Genomic DNA, 6482 nt, shown 5'->3' on the forward strand with positions numbered 1-6482 from the left:
AATAGGTGTCAACTTATTCAAATCAAGTCTACGATATAAAGAGAGAGGCATAACACTAACACCGGCTCCAAGATCACATAACACAGTTTTAACATAGTTTCTTTTAATGGAGCATGGTATAGTGGGTACTCCTGGATCTCCAAGTTTCTTATGTATTCCACCCTTAAAAGTATAATTAGCTAGCATGGTGGAAATTTCAGCTTCCGGTATCTTTCTTTTATTTGTAACAATATCTTTCATGTACTTAGCATAAGGATTGATTTTAAGCATATCAGTTAGTCGCATACGCAAAAAGATAGGTCTAATCATTTCAGCAAAGCACTCAAAATCCTCATCATCCTTTTTCTTGGATGGTTTGGGAGGAAAAGGCATGGGTTTCTGAACCCAAAGCTCTCTTTCTTTACCATGTTTCCTAGCAACAAAGTCTTTCTTATCATAATGTTGATTCTTTGATTGTGGGTTATCAAGATCAACAATAGGTTCAATTTTTATATCATTATCATTACTAGGTTGAGCATCATCATGAACATTATCATTAACATTATCACTAGTTTTAGGTTCATTACCAGATTGTGTTTTAGCATCAGAAATAGAAATATCATTTGGATTCTCAGGTGTTTCAGCAATAGGTTCATTAGAAGCATGCAAAGTCCTATCATTTTTCTTTTTCTTCCTTTTAGAAGGACTAGGTGCATCTATATTATTTCTCTGAGAATCTTGCTCAATTCTCTTAGGATGGCCTTCAGGATACAAAGGTTCCTGAGTCATTTTACCACCTCTAGTTAGAACTCTAACAACATTATCATTATTCTTACTATTCAATTCATTGAGCAAATCATTTTGAGCCTTAAGTACTTGTTCTACTTGAGTGGTAACCATAGAAGCATGTTTACTAATAAGTTTAAGTTCACCTTTGACATTAGCCATATAATCACCCAAGTGTTCAAGCATATTTGAATTGTATTTCAATTGTCTACCAAAATAAGCATTAAAATCTTCTTGCTTCACCATAAAACTATCAAACTCATCTAAGCATGGGCTAGCAAACTTAGTAAATGTGATTTCTACTTTATCATATCTATAGAGAGAATTTACCTTTACTACCTATCTCGGGTTATCAAGACCATGCATTTCTTCAATAGGTAAGGGATTAAGATCATATGTTTCTTCAACAGGAAGTAAATTAAGACCGTGTATTTCTTCAATAGGAGGTAAATTCTTAACATCTTCTGCTTTAATACCCTTTCCTTTCATAGATTTCTTTGCCTCTTGCATATCTTCAGGACTGAGAAATAGAATACCCCTCTTCTTCGGAGTTGGTTTAGGAGTAGCCTCGGGAGCTGGCTCAGGAAGTGTCCAATCATTTTCATTTGTCAACATATTATTCAATAGAATTTCAGCTTCATCCGGTGTTCTTTCCCTGAAAATAGAACCAGCACAACTATTCAGGTAATCTCTGGAAGCATCGGTTAGTCCATTATAAAAGATATCAAGTATTTCATTTTTCTTAACAGGATGATCATGCAAAGCATTAAGTAACTTGAGAAGCCTCCCCCAAGCTTGTGGGAGACTCTCTTCTTCAATTTGCACAAAATTATATATATCCCTCAAAGCAGCTTGTTTCTTATGAGCAGGGAAATATTTAGCAGAAGAGTAATAAATCATATCCTGGGGACTACGCACACAACCAGGATCCAGAGAATTAAACCATATCTTAGCATCACCCTTTAATGAGAACGGAAATATTTTAAGGATATAAAAGTAACGAGTTCTATCATCATTAGTGAACATGGTAGCTATATCATTTAATTTAGTAAGATGTGCCACAACAGTTTCAGATTCATAGCCATGAAAAGGATCAGATTCAACCAAAGTAATTATATCAGGATCAACAGAGAATTCATAATCCTTATCAGTTACACAGATAGGTGAAGTAGCAAAAGCAGGGTCAGGTTTCATTCTAGCATTAAGAGATTGCTGCTTCCATTTAGCTAATAACCTCTTGAGCTCGTATCTATGTTTGCAAGCTAAAATAGCTAGAGCACCTTCTTTTTCAAAAACATAACCCTCAGGAATAACAGGTGATTCATATTCGTTAGAGGGAGAGTCTTCATCATCACTTTCATCAATATTATCAGATTCAATATTTTCATTCTCTCTAACCCTAGCAAGCTGTTCATCAATAAATTCACCAAGTGGCACAGTAGTATCAAGCATAGAAGTAGTTTCATCATAAGTATCATGCATAGCAGAAGTGTCATCATCAATAACATCCGACATATCAGAACGAATAACAGAGGCAGGTTTAGGTGTCGCAAGTTTACTCAAAACAGAAGGTGAATCAAGTGCAGAGCTAGATGGCAGTTCATTGCCCCCCCTCGTAGTTGAGGGATAAATCTTGGTTCTTGGATCTTTCAAGTTCTTCATAATGATAAGCAGATATAAATGCCAAGTGACTCAAAGAATAGAACTATGCTCCCCGGCAACGGCGCCAGAAAATAGTCTTGATAACCCACAAGTATAGGGGATCGCAACAGTTTTCAAGGGTAGAGTATTGAACCCAAATTTATTAATTCGACACAAGGGGAGCCAAAGAATATTCTCAAGTATTAGCAGCTGAGTTGTCAATTCAACCACACCTGGAAACTTAATATCTGCAGCAAAGTATTTAGTAGCAAAGTAATATGATAGTAGTGGTAACGATAGCAAAAGGTAACGATAGCAAAAGTAATGTTTTTGGTATTTTGTAGTGATGATAGCAATAGCAACGGAAAGGTAAATAAGCAAAGGACAATATATGGAAAGCTCATAGGCAATGGATCGTTGATAGAGAATTACGCTGGATGCGGTTCATCATGTAACAGTCATAACCTAGGGTGACACAGAACTAGCTCCAATTCATCAATGTAATGTAGGCATGTATTCCGAATATAGTCATACGTGCTTATGGAAAAGAACTTGCATGCCATCTTTTGTCCTACCCTCCCGTGGCAGCGGGGTCCTAGCGGAAACTAAGGGATATTAAGGCCTCCTTTTAATAGAGTACCGGACCAAAGCATTAACACATAGTGAATACATGAACTCCTCAAACTACGGTCATCACCGGTAAGTATCCCGATTATTGTCACTTCGGGGTTAACGGATCATAACACATAATAGGTGACTATAGACTTGCAAGATAGGATCAAGAACTCTCATATATTGATGAAAACATAATAGGTTCAGATCTGAAATCATGGCATTCGGGCCCTAGTGACAAGCATTAAGCATAGCAAAGTCATAGCAACATCAATCTCAGAACACAGTGGATACTAGGGATAAACCCTAACAAAACTAACTCGATTACATGATAAATCTCATCCAACCCATCACCGTCCAGCAAGCCTACGATGGAATTACTCATGCACGGCGGTTGATAATGACGACGGCGATGGAGGATGGTTGATAATGACGATGGCGACGGATTCCCCTCTCCGGAGCCCCGAACGGACTCCAGATCAGCCCTCCCAAGAGGTTTTAGGGCTTGGCGGCGGCTCTGTATCGTAAAACGTGATGAATCCTTCTCTCTGATTTTTTCTCCCCTAAAGCAAATACATAGAGTTGGAGTTGAGGCCGGATGAGCTCCAGGGGGCCCACGAGGTAGGGGGGCGCGCCCTAGGGGGGTAGGCGCTCCCCCACCCTCCTGGGTAGGGTGTGGCCCCCTTGGCCTTCATCTTTTGTAAGGATTTTTTATTATTTCCAAATAGACGTTCCGTGAAGTTTCAGGTCATTCTGAGAACTTTTGTTTCTGCACATAAATAACACCATGGTAATTCTGCTGAAAACAGCGTCAGTCCAGGTTAGTTCCATTCAAATCATGCAAGTTAGAGTCCAAAACAAGGGAAAAAGTGATTGGAAAAGTAGATACGATGGAGACGTGTCACCTTGCAGCGAGAAAGCCCCGTCAAAGTACATGATCCAGTCGCGACTTGCCTCCTTGGCGGGGAGAGCGGTCTCCTGGATTTCCTCGTCGTGCGTTGAGGTCCATTCTACAATGAACTCCGCCAAGACCCTGCTCTGTATTGTCAAAGTACTTTCAAACTTCAACCCAAAGCTTGACAACTCCAAGGCCCACTCCACAATTCTTCCGGTCGCATCTGGTTATGAAGTATCCGTTGCAACGGGAGGCGGGTGACAACAGTGGTCTCGTGGGCTTGGAAGTAATGACGCAACTTCCTCGAGGCCATAAGGAGGACGAAGAGCAATTTCTGCACACTGGAGTACCTTGACCTGCCCCCCTGCAAGAGGGAGCTGACAAAGTAAACTGGGTGCTGCATCATCTTCTTCTTCTGCACCACTTCACTTGGCTGCGCGGGCCCTACCCCGATGGTGTCGAATTCTGCCGGGGGCCTTGCCTTGCCGGCACCAGGCCCTGCCGGGGGAATCTCTGACTTGCCATCCGCCGGTCCTGCCGCTGCCACTGCCTCTTCGTCGACCTCTCTCTGCGCCACTAGTGTGGCGCTGACCACTTGATTCGTTGCTGATAGATACAATAGCAACAACTCTCATGGTTTAGGCGCAACCAGTATCGGCGTAGAGGAAAGGTATTTCTTCAGATCCTACAATGCCGCCTCGGCCTCTGGGGTCCACTCCATTGGGCATGCCTTCTTCAAGATTTTGAAAAAGGGAAGGGCACGTTCAGCGGACTTGAAGATGAACCTGCTCATGGAGGCAACGCAGCCAGTGAGCCGGCACACATCCTTGATCCGCTTGGGCGCCTCAATTTGCTCAATAGCCTTGATCTTGTCCAGGTTTGCCTCGATCCCATGCTGCGACATAAAGAACCCGATAAGTTTTCCTGACGGGACGCCAAAGACACACTTCTCAGGGTTCAGCTTGAGGTTGATCTTGCGTAGGTTGGCAAACGTCTCTCCTAGGTCGTGTACGAGGGTCGCCTTGTCCTTGGTTTTGACCACTATGTCATCCATATATGCTTCCACATTTCTACGTAGCTGGGGCTCAAAACCAATCTGGACCGCCCTCGCGAATGTCGAGCCAGCACTCTTCAATCCGAAAGGCATCCGTAAAAAGCAATACGTACCACATGGAGTGATAAAGGTTGTCTTCTCTTCATCTTCTCTTGCCATGAAGATTTGGTGGTAGCCCGAGTAGGCGTCGAGGAATGATAACAGATCACACCCGGCCATGGAGTCAACAATCTGGTCGATGCGCGGCAACGGGAAGGGATCCTTAGGACAAGCCTTATTGACATCCGTGTAGTCAATGCACAGCCCCCACTTCCCATTTGCCTTGCGCACCACCACCGGATTGGCCAACCACGTCGGGTGGAGCACTCCTCTCACCAAACCTGCTGCTTCCAATTTCCTAATCTCCTCTGTGATGAACTCCTGTCATTCCAAAGCTTGCTTCCTGACCTTCTGCTTGACGGGTCACGCATGGGGACAGACAGCAAGGTGGTGCTCAATCACTTCCCTGGGAACGTTGGGGATGTCGGATGCTTGCCACACAAACACATCGACATTCTCCCGCAGGAAAGTGACAAGTGTGCTTTTTATTTGCCGTCGAGGGTGGAGCTTATGGTGAAAGCCCCTCCCGTGCCATCCTCCTTGACGGACACCCTCCTGGTCTTTGGTGGTGCAGCTATGGATTTCTTGGTCATGCCGGTAGAGATCTCGGGCACGTCCTCGATGGTAGCACAGCACTCCGAAGAGGTGCGCTTGTCGGAGTGGGTGCGAGAGGTCTTGCCGGTCTTCTTCTTCTCTTCCGGGGCCTCAATGGCAGGAGCAGGTGCCTTGGCGGCAGTTGCTGCAACTGCTTCTCGATAGAGTTGGTCAGTGTAGATCAGCGCATCCTTCTTGTCGGAAGGGACGGTGATGATGGTCATCGGCCCAGGCATCTTCGGCGTATTGTAGGCGTAGTGCGACACCGCCATGAACTTGGCTAGTGTCGGGCGGCCGAGGATCCCATTGTAGGGAAAGGGGATCTCGGCCACATCAAAGACGATCCTCTCCGTCCTGTAGTTCAACTCACCTCCAAACGTCACGGGCAATGTGACCTTCCCCTTCGGCTGGCTCCTCCCTGGGCTGACCCCTTTAAACGTACCCGTTTCCTCAAGGTCTCAATCAGGAATTTGCAGCCTTTTGATCACAACGGGCGAGATCAAGTTCAGGCCGGCTCTGCCGTCAACCAGCATCTTATTCACCTTGAGGTTGCGTATCGTTGGTGAGACCAACAACGGCAAACACCCAATCGCAGTCGTGCGGTCAGGGTGGTCCTCACCGTCAAAGATGAGGGGCGTGCTGGACCACTTCAGTGGCTTCTGAGCGTCGAACGATGGCTCTACGGCTGTAATCTCACGCGCCCACTGCTTGAGCTGGCGGTGAGAAGTGTGCAGCGAGGCGCCACCATCGACGCACATGGCCTCCGTAGCCTTCTGGAACTCATGCTCACTGGACTCATCGTCCTCGTCATGATCATCGTCT

The sequence above is a fragment of the Triticum dicoccoides genome, chromosome 4A (assembly GCF_002162155.2).
Source record: "Triticum dicoccoides isolate Atlit2015 ecotype Zavitan chromosome 4A, WEW_v2.0, whole genome shotgun sequence".
Classification (NCBI taxonomy): domain Eukaryota; kingdom Viridiplantae; phylum Streptophyta; class Magnoliopsida; order Poales; family Poaceae; genus Triticum; species Triticum dicoccoides.